Source organism: Ornithodoros turicata, chromosome 4, assembly GCF_037126465.1.
Source record: "Ornithodoros turicata isolate Travis chromosome 4, ASM3712646v1, whole genome shotgun sequence".
In the NCBI taxonomy this organism is placed as follows: domain Eukaryota; kingdom Metazoa; phylum Arthropoda; class Arachnida; order Ixodida; family Argasidae; genus Ornithodoros; species Ornithodoros turicata.
Window position 1 is genome coordinate 306,725 of NC_088204.1, and position 14,030 is coordinate 320,754.

The 14,030-nt window shown below is 47.5% G+C and overlaps 1 protein-coding gene and 1 long non-coding RNA gene across 8 annotated transcripts in view; one reads left to right on the top strand and one right to left on the bottom strand.

The window, feature by feature from the left end:
• The window catches only part of LOC135390555 (cAMP-dependent protein kinase catalytic subunit 1), an 85,238-nt gene that overhangs the window by 45,412 nt on the left and 25,796 nt on the right, over positions 1-14,030 (bottom strand). The window contains exon 1 of one of the 7 annotated variants that reach the window (XM_064620271.1): positions 10,868-10,898. The exons of the other annotated variants lie outside the window; for them this stretch is intronic. The gene's annotated coding sequence lies outside the window, so the exon portion shown is untranslated. Of the gene's footprint in view, positions 1-10,867; positions 10,899-14,030 lie in introns of those variants that run through there. 7 annotated transcript variants of the gene reach the window in all.
• Positions 1,558-2,384, top strand: LOC135392601 (uncharacterized). Its single transcript, XR_010422180.1, has 3 exons — positions 1,558-1,703; positions 1,850-1,946; positions 2,191-2,384. It is a non-coding gene; the product is annotated as an uncharacterized LOC135392601 (long non-coding RNA).

Below are 14,030 nucleotides of genomic sequence, written 5' to 3' on the forward strand. Positions count from 1 at the left end.
CTTGGAAATATGCAGTAAAAATCCTCAACATATGAAAACAATTTTCATTGTTCCTGGTATGAAAGCAACGTACCGAATGCCTGTTTTTTAATAGCTTTATATTTTATTATGGATGACACGGTAAAATCAAGCGTCTTGGTTCTGCAGCACAAAACGAAGAATATTCTTGCGCCACAGATATACAGGGTGTCTTTTTTTAGGCGATTCAGATTTTTCATTAAAAAACTATAAGGACTATAAACATGCTGTTTTCACTTGTATCATCTCTGGGCCGGCGGACGTTTTTGGCCATATGTTGCCCAACCGTCAAATCACTAATTACCTAAAAATCGTTAATTAACTTTTTAATTATAAAAGCTACGAAGTTGTCCCAATGAGAACATCTGTTCCTTTCGGTGACCTGATATCGTAGCCGTTTTCAGAACAAAATCCGTTCGGTAGATCGTCCGCAAAAAATTCGCGAAGGAACACAATTTTTTTTCTTTATTTTCTTCATTGCGCACCTTCCGAGACGCGTCTTTCCTTCACCCCCAATGTGAGATGGTGAAGGAGCCTCATGGCGTCGAAGATGCCACCACAGTGCCGCCTCATGCGTCGAAGATGGGCTTTAACTTGCGGAAACAAAACAAAAACACATGTATCAGGCGATGCTATCGGAACTGCCCTTATCTTGGGCCCGGACGCGAGAGGCGACAGTGTGCTCTTTCCCCCCTCTCACATTGGGGGTGAAGGAAAGACGGGTCTCCGGAGATGCGCAATGAACAAAAAGAAAAAAAATTGTGTTCCTTTACGATTTTTTTGCGGACGATCTACCGAACGGATTTTTGTTCTGAAAACGGCTACGATATCAGGTCACCGAAATGAACCGATGTTCTCATTGGGAGAACCTCGTAGCTTTTATAATTAAAAAGTTAATTAGTGATTTGACATTTGAGCAACATATGGCCAAGAATGTCCAGAGATGATAGAAGTGGAAACAGCATGTCTATAGCCCTTATAGTTTTTCACCCTGTATATCGTGGAGGCTTTGCGTTCGTCATCTGGTGGACGAAACGTAGGACGTAACAAACCTGAGCATGTGCAACACGAACATACAAAACAGAGTTGAACGTTGATGTTTTTCGCGTTTCATGCTCACACTCTAAGAAAAAAAGGTTGAAAACGGGTAGAAGCGCAACAGTTCTCCCCGACCTATTTTCTCTCTACCGACTGCAGGTTGAAGTTGTGCTGTCTCTACCCTTTTACTCAACTCTCTCCCCCTAACGGTAGAACCACTGTGGCAATCTTGTCACTATTAGGGTTCAAGTGACTCTTTTTTCTTTTTGTCTGTTTCGTAGCAGGGTCACTAATGGAAGTGTAAATGGAGTCACCCAAGCGACGAGAATGGTTGAGGTTTACTAATCCTGCGCACAAAGGCGTTTTGTCCAGCTTCGAGGTCACTGTTCAAGAGATAAGCCAGAGCGACCAAAAACAGAATGTCTGCGCTTGCGCGGAATCGCTGATTGTGTAAAAGGGGTCAGTATAGAGTCGAACGCTCGAAGTGACAGACTGTCGGTTTGCACGTGGACTTTGCTGCACCGAAGGCCATGCGTGCGGCCTAATGGCTATGCTGAGTCGGGTATTCGCATCTCCGTGGTGGAAGGTGTTAACGGTTCAGCTGCAATGGTATGAACATAAGCAAGGTGGAGTTAGGACAGAATCAGGTGAGTAATTTTGATATTCAAGATTTTTCATCCCGAGCGTCTTATATGTGTTTTGCGTGTTCGGGTTGATCGGCATGTCGTCTGACACTTTTTCAGCATCCTATGAAACTGCAACATGAGCAAATGCGTTTGTGTAATACACGCAGGTCACCATGGCAACTTTAGCACGGCACCTTATCAGCGCAGGCCGGATGTGATTACAGGATCCACTTCGAAAATGAAGAAACGGAGCCATAACATACGGTGAGCCACCGTTTGATGGGAGAAGGCACTCATCGCTCGAGTCATGGTTTTTTAGATGTGCTCTGTGTTATTTATTTATTTTTTTCTTGGCTTTTGTCCACTGCCGGGGATAGCCTTCTTCTTTTTGCCTGCTTTTTTCTGTGGGAATCACACATGTAAACATATTTCTGAGGAGTGAAACATGTACCGTCGTTATTATTTATCGCTTATCTTAAATGCTCTATTAATGCCATTTACATTTCAGATGGAATCATCCGTCCTGCCACGTGTTCCTCCGGGCAGATATTACACACCGAGCGAAGATTCGTGTGTATTTAGAGCGACACAGTAGTGTGAAATGTCAAGCCCTCAGAAGTTATCCCGATGCCCTTGTTATGGTGCACGCATGTGGAATTTATGTGCAAGACAGTCTATGCAAGTGCTGTGCAGTCTGATGGATGCAACAATGGAGTCGTCTGTGTTGTGCCGTGTTTTCTTTCGTGTCGCCGTGCTCAGGCTTCTTCAATATGGATGTACCTTTCGCATTGGTAAGCGCAAATGTACGATTCCAATTGTGTCGTGGTAATAAAATGCTGTGACCAGTAACAGTTGTCTACGCATATATTCCATCTCATCCACACAAGTACTATATGTCAAGTTCTTCTCAAAAGGGCAGACGTCCTTCATGCAAGGCGGAGTAAATATTTCCCTACAAGGTCTAAATGCACCGTCATTACGGGTAGAGATATGCCACCGGTAGGCACAGCACGAATAATACCAGAGATTCTTACCATTTCGGGTAAAGAATTATCTTCCAGTAAGGGAGAACAGTTCTACTCATGGTAGAACTGTCTTCCGGGAAGGGTTGAATATTTAGCGTCAAGATGGGCAGATATTTCTCATCCTTGGGGTAGAGGTGTCTTCCATATGGAGAGAAAAGATAGACCCCCCAGAGGAATAACAGTTTACCATGTAGGGGCAGAATTTTGCCACTAACAGGGTAGAATTCTCTTCACACTCAGGGGTAGAACTGTTCCACCAGTGTGGTAGAAATGAAGGGGTCGAAGTGTTTCTACCCCTCACTTTCTACCCCAAAAGGGTTGAGAATCTGTAACAACACACTTCTACCCCAAAAGGTAGAAAATTACACCTTTTTTTCTTAGAGTGCAGGCTTGTTTCGTCATGGCTTTGCGTTTGGCACTGCATGTTGAATGACGGTCAAGTACGGTGGTAAACGGCTGGACCTTTCACAGTAGAAGAAGAAGATCCATCACCGCGGGTTAGGACTCGTGTGGAGGGACTCCAACTTGAAACACGCCTTCTGTATGATAGAAATGCGCCGAACATGGTGTTGGAAGGCCACCGTCATCGTGCATCAAGGTTCGCACACCTGAAGCAGACGATCTGACCACGCTTCGCATCTTCTTGAGGCCTCCACGTACTTGGCGATGGCACTCCCCGGCATCACCAACGACAATTCAATCAGCAACGGGCGGATGAACACGAAATTGACAGCCAGATAGCTGATCCAACGAGCGCATTGATGCACTGCTCCGCGCAAGAAATATGTAAACCAAAACAGATTAATTACTCGGAAAAATCACTGTGAGGTTTTTTTCTTGGAATATTTTTCGCTGAAGGTCCCGATACGTAAAACAGAGATTCCGGAAGCGTGCCAAGTACAATTTAAGAGTTTGGATGTACAAATGTGAGCCGCAGACTACTCAGTTCATAGCATGTCCCGAGCATCTTTACCAAAAAGAAATTTCTCGGATGGCGCCACCTATTGACGACAGTGACGGCGCATACACCAGAAATAGAGGAGACGATAAGCGCTCTCTTCCTGGGCGTACTTCTGTTGCCAGGTATTAGACAAGCCTTCCCTAACCTCTGCAGCTCCAGGGATTCTGGTTGACGGAGCTCCATGCCTGGCGTTTTTACCTTCATCGTGCCCCCGTATTGTGGCCAACACTTTCTGCCCTCATTTTAGTCACCAGAGGTATTTCGGCACCGCTTTGCGTTTATTGGGAGCCCCACTTTCGTTAGCGGAGCATCCCGCTCTGTAACAGATCTGTCGTAGCAGGTCTTGTGTCTTACATCATGCTCTCGAACCGCTTTCTCTACACTTTCACGTACGCACATCCTTCATCCTTTGCTTGGACCAAGAAGAAAAGCAAGGCCACACATTTCCCACTGCAGCACATACTAATGCCAGACTGGGACCCGTGTACAACTATAAACACCTTTGTAAGACTTGATCCTTCCTATTTCTTCTTAAAACCCTAGAATGAGGCCCATTTCTCTTCACCTGTCGGCGCCTTATATAGGCCCCGGGGTGCTGGTTTCGTCCCTCCTGGGATGATATTTGCATATTTTGCAGATTGGGGCTATGTGCATGTGACCATAAGGAGTGACATAACCAATGGTATGCCGTTTGGGTAACAGTGTATGGGCTTTGTGGTGTAGTTCTCATCCCAGGTAGGCGCCTCTGTACTAGGATAAGATCGCCGAGTTTGATGTCCGGGTCTGTGACGGCGGTCCAAGTGTAGCTGCATAGCTAGCCTGTACTTCTCGGTTCGAATCACTGATGCCTAAATCCTGATCAGCACGGAGAATATAGACGAGCAAAGTAGGGAGTGCACCCTATAGCTTGGTTGTGGGAACGATTACGATGATGCGTTGCAGCTTCCAACCAGCTGGAAAAGTGTATAAACTGCTTGATATCGCGGATCTCAGCCATTCCGTTTGTGGTAGGGAGCTGTGGTTCTTGGGCCCATGTGGCTAGACGCTTGCTTGTGGTCCATTGTCACAGATGATGGTCTTAGTGTTTGTGAAGATATCCAGCATGGCAATTACGCTCATGGTATCTTCCCCCCCTGGCCGTGTGTGTTCATCGATGGCAATTCCTGATGCCCTCAGACTTTTTACGTAATTCAGCAAAGTCGAGGTGTATGACTTCGAATGGTACTGATGAATGGTGAGGCAACGCCATGCGATCAGCTCTTTGACGAAACTTGAGTTTGTTTCTTTGACACAAGTCACAACAACGAACGTAGTTTCGGACGTCTTGCTTCATATGTGGCCATGTGAAACGTTGACATGTCTTGCGATAAGTTGTTGAGCTGCCGTCATGGCCATCAGACTCTGGGCTGTCATGGTAGAGGTAGAGAATTCTGTTTATCGTGGTTGAAGGAACTTCGTACCTGCCTTCCTTGAGGATTATCGGCGGAGTGCCTTCCCATATTAGTGAATCGGAAAAAATTGCGGCGGTGAGATGCTCGAGCCCAAGGCGAGACATAGCATCAGCGTCTGTGAGGACCTTTCCTGGCTTGTAGTGGATCTTGATATCAAATTGTTGGAGCTCTGAGGATCATCTTGCAAGGCGTCCCTTGAGGTCGGCAGATGTGAGGATGTGTGTCACGGGTTGGTGATCTGTGAACAAGTTGAACGTCCTTCCATTAGTTGGGGTTTCATCACGTCACGCTGGTATGATACAGCGCCCGTTCCAAAGTGGGATGCATCGATACGCAGCTCAAATGGTCAAGATGGGGTTGGAAGTGATTGCTGCAAGAATGTCTTGATAAGCAGCTTCGCACTGCGTAGTCCAGTGGAAGCGAACGTCCTTACGAAGTAAAGCCGTTAGACTTGTTGTTCTTGCGGCGTAATCCTGGACGAACGCACGAAAGTGGCCAGCCAGTCCAAGGAACACACGCATCGTCGTGTGCTTGATCTTCTCCACAGATTCCTCTTTAGTTGTTTTGGTCATGCCGTCAATTCGCCTGTCCAGGAAAACAACACTAGAGCTGAACCAAACGCTCTTCTTAATGTTGATTTGGAGGTTGGCATTACTGAGTGCTTGTATAGTACCATATGGAGATGATGGTAATGTTCCTCTGTTGATCTCGAATAGACTAGAATATCGTCTATGTAGACATGTACGAACTTGCCAATAAATGGTTGGAGTACAGATGTCATCATTTTTTGGAACCATGCAGAGGAATTTTTCCATCCGAATGGGAGACGATTGTACTCGTATAAGTCAAACGGCGTGACAAAGGCCGTGTACTTTTTTGTTTCCTCTGTTAAAGGGATTTGCAGAGATCGATGCAAGAAAAGGTTGTGCTCCCACCTGTTTGGTTGATAATATCATCCACATGTGGCATGGGAAACGGAAAAAGGTCGGTCTGACGGTTTAAGAGCCTATAGTCGGTGCACAACCAAAACGAGCCATCGGCTTTGGGGACAATAGTTATGGGTGAGGCAAATGATGATGTTGATGGACGAATTCGTCGAGCATAGCCTGGAGTTCTTGCTACAGCCAGTTCTTTTTGTCAAGTGATAAGTTATAAGGTTTTCGCCGAATAGGTGTGGTGTCGCGGATTGTAAACGGAACCTCCAGCGCCGTGGTCGGTGAAGGGAATCCACTCTGGGTAGAGGCTGTGTACGTCAAAGTCTCTGGGAGCAGGAGCAGCGGATATCTGTAGTGAAGCGTGAATACGGTCATCTGCAGTAGAGACTGTATTGTCCCAATAGATATCTGGTCGTGAGAGTAGCACGTCATAGTCCACCTCAGAAATGACCAGAGCGTGTGTGGCGATAGTTTCGTTGGAAATCCGCAGGGATACCTTACTCCAGTGATCTTAGAAGCGCCACCGAATCCTTTGACACCCCCCAGTTCTCCCTTCATACACGTCCTCTGGAGACAGAAGGCGAGTGTTGACGGAAGTGATTGAGGAACCACTGTCTATAAGGGCACGTCCAAGGATGTCGTTGACACGTACATCGATGTAAATGAGTTTCGTAGATACAAGGTAAACAGTTTCATATTGTGTCGTTTTTTTGTACTACATGGTCAGTGTAGTCTTCAGCTACAGCTGAGGTTTGTGTATTTGTTGGGCGGTCCATGAGGCGGAAAAATGCGTTGGCTTGAGGTTGCGTTGCTGGCGTTTCCTACAGCATCTGGACGTACTGTTGTGGCTGGTACTTGATGTGTGCTTCGAGACACACCAGTGCCGCGTAGGCATTGCAACACTGCTTCGGGATCTCGTGGTCCGCGGATCTTTACGACTTGCTCAACATGAATGGGTAGTCCGTGTATTAGCAAAGCAACGACAGAGGAGCTGGGCTGGAGTAAGCCTAATTTTTCGAAATAGTAGTCAGTGTATGAACCAGTAACATACTTGAAGGCTATGGCGTCATTCCACTGATCCATTTTATCCTCGCCGAATGAGGGAATTAGGAGGCTTTGTTTCCATGACTCCCAAGTTGCCTGGTAATGCTCAAGTAGGCATACCACTTCCTGGCAGATCCGAGAAGGAAGGTGGTTATGGTGGCACGCGTGTTCGTACAAAGGCATCCATGACCCCTACTACCGTCAAATTCCTCCGGCTTGAATAAGGTCCCGGACAGACATGGTGCGAATGAGGTCAACAAGGACTCGATGTTGTTCAGCCAACTGATTCTGTTGGTGCTGAAACATGGATAACAACGTTGCCGTGTCTCCACTAGCTTGCGAAGCCGTTTGTCGCGTCTGTGAGTTCCGAGGAAACCGCGGACTAGCCGATCAAAGTCATCGAGCTTCATATTGACTTGCCTGAGCTAGCAGGTGAAGAAATGTCGCCTTTGAAGCCACATACTGGTGGTCGGGGTGAGAATCCAGGTTGAAGCTGTTCTCTCCGACGTCACAGTGTCGCACCTTCGGGCGTGGCTTCTAGGAGGAATTCAACCCACATTCGGTTGTCGGCTGCGCCAATGTAAGACTTCTTCTTCTACCAATGAGATAATGGCCGTGAGCCACTAAGGGAGATTGGCCAGGACAAAAGGGCGTGAGATGTTTGTTTATGTCTGTGCAGTATCTCTTCTTAAAACCCTAGAATGAGGCCCCATTCCTCTTCCTCTCCTGTCGGCACCTTACAACCTTTACTCTCATCTCCAACGGCTATATACGCAAAATCTTTTCATCTAACCAGGTTACTCACAAATCGCTAGTACTAACCATGTTGGACCATAGCTGGGAGGCCTCACTCATGAAGGTGAGTGAGGCAAGACCACGCTGAATGTTCCTCATGAGGACAGTTGTGAGGCATTGTCCCTCATGAGGCCAGTCGTCGTGAGGCCATCACTATACGTGAGGGTACAACGTATTCCGTGAGGAGCCTCAAAGATGAGGCCGTGAGGCCCTTTGTGAAGAACCTCGCGGTTGAAGCCGTGAGGCCTTTCGTGAGGAACCTCACGAATGAGACCATGGGTCCATTCGTGAAGAGCCTCAAGGGGGGGACTCACCATATCTCCTCTCTTGGAGAAGGTGTGGCGGAAATAACGTCACTCTACGCGAAGGGCCAATGGAAATTCCAAGATTTTCGGGGATCGCAATGTGGTTTCTTTCCTCCATATATCAAGTCCTCCATGAAGAACCTCACAGGTGACATCCGACTTTTCATGATGGACATTACAGATAAGTCAAGACTCTCTTACGCGGTCACGTTAAGTTGTTGCATAATGTACAACGATTTCGTTGACGTTGTGCTTTGGGCACGACGGTACCTCTCGTGGATTCGGTTTTCTGCCTGTTTACTGGAATAGTAGCGTCGTGTACTGCGTTTTTAAAAGTCCGTGCAATTCCTTTTCACCGCTAATTTCGAATGATTGCAAGTGGACACACCCATCCTATCTCGTGCCAAAGGTGCATTGTGCAGTATTTTTTTATTTTCTTTTTAAACAAATGCTACCGCTGCTGGGAATCAACGAGGCTTTCTTTTTAGTTTGACGTCTGTTGTTCTTAACAGTATAAAGCTCAATATAAACCAGCCTTTACCGGGTTCTCCAAAGTCCGTGCGACAGCAATAATGAAGTAAGTATTAAGGAAGGAACTAACAAAACAAGAAGGCACGATGTGATTAGTACCATAGTTGTGCACAAACACTTGAGCTGTGAGCGTATCCTCTTATTCTGGCAGCAGCGTCATAGAGTTCTGAGAATCGAGTACAGGATTTCTTGAAGTACTTTCCCTGACACCACCCGATCACTTCCATAACAGTACATCTGCACTGTAGTATTTCGGGATCTTCTTTACTGATGCCAAACACTAACGTTAAACCTCACTGTGACAACAACAACTGTTACAAAATTTATCGAAGCACAACAGGAAACCCCAGAAACAGTTTAATGCGCAGTATCATTAGTACCAACTACTGACACAGTAGTTGAACGCCGACGTCTCATGTGAACATGGTGAAAATTCTTTCGAGCAGTGGCGTCACTAGGGCACACGAGCAGTGGCGTCACTGGGAAGGGAAAGGTGGTGGAGAGGAAAGGGTAAAGTGGAAGACCGAGCGGAATCCGCTCGGGGGGAGGATAGCTGCGTCCATGGGCCGACTTCAGGGGAACTGTGCCGGCATACGCCTATTACACATCTGAGGGAAACCCAGGAAAAACCCCAGACGGCACAGCCGGCCCGCGGATTCGAACCGCGGACCTCCCAGTCTCCAAGCGCACGCCACCGAAGCTGGTGTAGAGCATTGCCGCCGAGTGTCACCAGTGACGGCTCGCGATGCTCGGCGCCAGCCTCTACTCGTTCAGGGTTCCTCATGTCGCCGCAGAGATTTCCCTCTCTTCCCTTCCAACATAGGCTCTGCCCCTGAAGACACGTGGTATTCACGAGGTGAAGGTACGTGGGGCCCTTCATGAGGTCAGGCCATGTGGGAGGCGAAAGTAAGTGCATGAGGGCCCTCATGAGGTGAAGATACGTGATGCAATTAGGGTTGTGAATGTACGAATGAGGTGAGGCCTTTCGGGATCCCGATGCCCTAAGGTGACATTTGTGAGAGCAAAATGTGAAATGGAATGTGAGGGCGACTAAGGTTAAGTTACTGGTAAGGAAAATTTGGTGGGGGTGTGTGAGGTCGATAAAGTGTGTGCTTCGTGAGGTGGGTGAGGCCACAGGAAAATGCCCACCTATGAGTTGGACTATGCATCTTCCGATACACTTGATCGAATATGTAGGAAATCGAGCTGTTCGTTTACTACTTTGGAATTCCAATCCCATCCGTCGCTACCTGTTTCGGCTTATTTCACGTTATTTTGTTACTCTCACAGACGACATACAGGGTGGGTGCAGATAAAGTATTTTCCCTGCATTTCTCGCTCCGTGTATTTCCAATGGGTGATGGCAGTGTAGCACAGTTGAACCGCGCTGGGAGTGCCAACCACTCCGCCATATTGACTTCTGCATAGGAAAATCGGGATGGAACATTTGCATGGATAACTTTTTTTGTTACTACGATTTTTTCTTGGTTTTCATCGAATACATCCCGCGGAAGTTGATGTGGTATGCAGGGAACGTGCTACTTTACCTTCACCCACCCTTCTTCCCGCATCGATCATGGACATGGTCCGAGTGGAGCCACTTTCCACCACTGGGTTGAACGAGTGTTTTTGTGACACGTTTAAGTCGTCCATTTCTTTGGACTCCTGACGGAATGTATTTTTATCATTTTCAAATTGGTATTTTATTACCAACACGTGGTTCATCAGCTGAGGGCGTTCAAAGGCTTCGTCGGACACTGAAATGTATGTCCTCGCAGTAAGAAATTCGGAGGGCAACGATATCCATGAGGAACGTTTCAAAGAACGTTGTCTAGACGACTTTATTTAAAATAGCTCGAGCCATAAAAGATGAGCCTTCGTCATGTCAGAGCTCCGAAAGCCGAAAATGACCTATTGTGGCAATAAATTGCATAATTCGTCGAGTTATCACTGTTACTAAATAAAAATTTGAAATCGGTTTATGGAAAAGAGAGCTCCTCTTGAGTGATGTTGAACGTAGTGCAAGACATTTTGAGAGTGCGTTGCTGAGAAAACGTGTTTCATACGGCACAGTTAGTTGTACTACATGCACACGGGTAATGTTCTTGGAAGGGTGTGGTTACGAGACACAGCCTCACCGTTTTCTGTTATCCACCAAACTGTGTTCCGAAGGTGTGCGCGCACGAAGCGAAACCTCATAGAGAAGTCATGAAATAACTGGAGGAAAGAGCATTTTTAGCGGACAGAGGGCGCGTGGCCGCGCATGCGCTTCCTTTTCTTGGCGCCTCGAGTAAAAATTCATTTATTAGATTTCGCTGCAGAGATTTTTCGCAAATGGGTCAAAATAAATCACTGTCACTCCGTGGTTTATCTCATCTCAAATCTTCAGGTAATATGGGACGGCCAAGTACGGACAGGCGCAACAGTTTCTTTTGCCACTATTTTGCCCTCCTACGCTCATTTCTCGAGCGATTTTGTGGAAATAATTGAAACCGTTGTCCCAACTCGACATGACCCGTAAATTAGGGAATGTCCCTGAGCTTGGGGGCACAAAGGCTTTGTTTTCCCACCTACAGGTGCGAAGGACTCCATAACAGATATTCATCTGCATTTCATATAGTTGCTGACTACCAGTAGCGAGGGTTCCAACCTTTGGGAGAGGGAATGCTCCTTCTCTTTTGCTTGCCAATCGGGTTTCTTTCGATTTTAGTTTTCTAGGGGAACTCTCCAGAAATCATTTGGTATTTTGGTCTGACAATTTCCCTAGTTTACATTCAAAGGAATGAAATGAACCATCACTGGCTGGGCAGTCTGTTCAATGTCGTCTTTGAAGATGATGTACTGTGTTGTTCCTAATAAAGGTTAGGACGAGAGCAAGTTTCCTTCTTGACAAGGAATTTATTCACTCCAGTGTTCCGGATTCAAATGTTGGCGCCAACAACGAAGGTTTGTCTGCTCTCCATAGCGTGGCGCGCATCTTCCAAAGCAAGTTGAATGTCCAATTTTCATCTAGGAAATATATTTTCACTGAGTGACCCACACATCGAAGCCCCATGTATTGTCAGGTCCATCTAGTGTGGTATGAGTTGCAATACTCATAAATTCAACCACCACGTGTGAGTACTCACATTCAAGGAAAAGGCTTTGAAATTACTTATTGATTTTCGCGATGGCACATTTAAAAAGGGCTCTACTCCTGCACATCCGGCATGGAATTCGTCCCCAGTAAAAAAGAGGATGCCACGCTTTTTTGACACCTGACATTTTCCTTGTAATTGGTGTTTTTAATCATCCTAATTCAACCTGCTAACTGTTAGAAAGAATCCCCACGAGTGCTCTTGAGTTAACAAATAGGACATGATCTTGTTGTAATTACAGCTTATACAATTTGACTCACATGAAAATTACTCATGGAAAAATGCAGGCATCCCAAGGCACCTCAGGGGGGAAATGAAGAATGATACCAGCATGAGTGATGAATCCGTCACTCTGATGGCACGTATTTGTTGCTGTTGGGCTGGACCAAAACATAGCCCAATCTTACTTGCATTTTTCAAATGCTGAGAAATTACCACGAGAACGAAAAACAAAGCGCTAATAAATTTAGCGGCTCTGTAGAATATGGCTTTCCGTAGGTCGACTGAAATTCCCCTTCTAAAGCTTTTCCAAGAAAAAAGTTGTTTGTATAGATTAGCCTGTAAACCACCTAGCTGGGAGACGCAATAACGAGGGCAGTCACGTCACAAAGAATGAAGGCGGTTTGTATCAGCCAGTGCGTGTCCTTGGGTGACCTCAGACGTAGATCCCCGGAAAAAGCTAGCTTGTACATATGCAGCGAAGGCAAAGAAGAACAACTTGTCTCAAGCGGTAACGCCACTGCCCTGTAACAGGCCACATCGAGGCGCATTCTTGACGAGAGTTATGTCGCGGAAAGCGAGCGCTGGATCAACTCTGCTCAGCATGGCTGGGGGGAGAATGTCCAATGGCGGGAAGCCAGAGGAGTCACGACGGTATCCTCTCAGCAGCCCAATACGCGTCCGTCTCCGAGTCGAGGGGCTGCTTCTGCGGCGCTGTCGGTCTGTTCATTCCCATCGACACCGCAATGGGTTGGAGCACCAGCCTGTGCTATGCTTCGCAGACAAGGTTGTAAGCCGGCTGTGCTGTCTGGGGTTTTTCCTGGGGTTTCCTCAGACGCTGTGAGGGAAGAACGAGGCGCCCGCTCTGCTTCCGAGAGGAAAAAGGTTTAATGAACCAAAAAACCGAAAAGCACAATGGCGAACCTCGGCCCGTGCCCACGAGACCCGCCTCGACCTCCTTTAATCCGCAACATCATCCCCGGCCGCGGGTGACGAGACGTCTGCTTCCAAACGGCAAAGCCTTTGAACTGGACGGGTTATGGTAGTGCCGCTTGCGAGACGTACTGAGCATGCCCGCACTAACCCATCTCTCCCTCGTATCAACTTCGCTATGCGTCCGAGCTTCCAAAAAGGGGGACGAACATTATCTTCCTGAAGCACCACCACATCCCCTTTCTTGAAACGACTTTGGGTAGGAGACGCAGTCACGTGGGCAGACCTCAGCTGCAGAAGGTACTCGTATCTCCAGCGCTTCCAGAAGAGTTCCTTCGCCTTCAGCATTTCTCTGAAGTTGTGCCGGAGGTCCTCCGCGTCAGGCTGTGAGATGGCAGCGTGTTCGCCCGGTAGAGAGATGGCTCGTTTGCCTATCAGAAAGTGGCTTGGCGTGAGGGGTACGAGTTCCTCGACATCAGATGCGACGTGGGTTAATGGGCGGGAATTTACGAGAGCTTCCACCTCGCATAGGGCTGTAGTTAGTTGCTCGAAAGTAAGGCGGCTTCTACCGAGACATCGCCTTAGAGCAGCCTTCACGGTGCCGATGAGGCGTTCCCACCATCCGCCCCACCAAGGTGCTCGCTCGACGATGAACCGCCACTGTATACGGTGCTGAGTTGCAAAATCTTGTACTTCAGCTGTGGTGGGCGCAGACAAGATGGCTGCGCACTTGTGAAACGTTCGGGCGTTGTCTGAATAGACCAGGGTGGGCACACCACGTCTTGAAACGAAGCGACGGAAGGCCAGTAGAAAGTCTACAGCGTTCATAGAAGATGCGAGCTCTAGGTGGATGGCTCGGGTGACGCCACACGAGAAAAGGACGATGTATGCTTTTCCTGATGCGGCGTTCATGATGAACAGCGGTCCTGCGAAATCCAGACCAACTACCGAGAAGGGGTTGGCCTCTGTGATTCTCTCGCGGGGGAGGGGGGCCGTTGGAACGCTAGCGAGT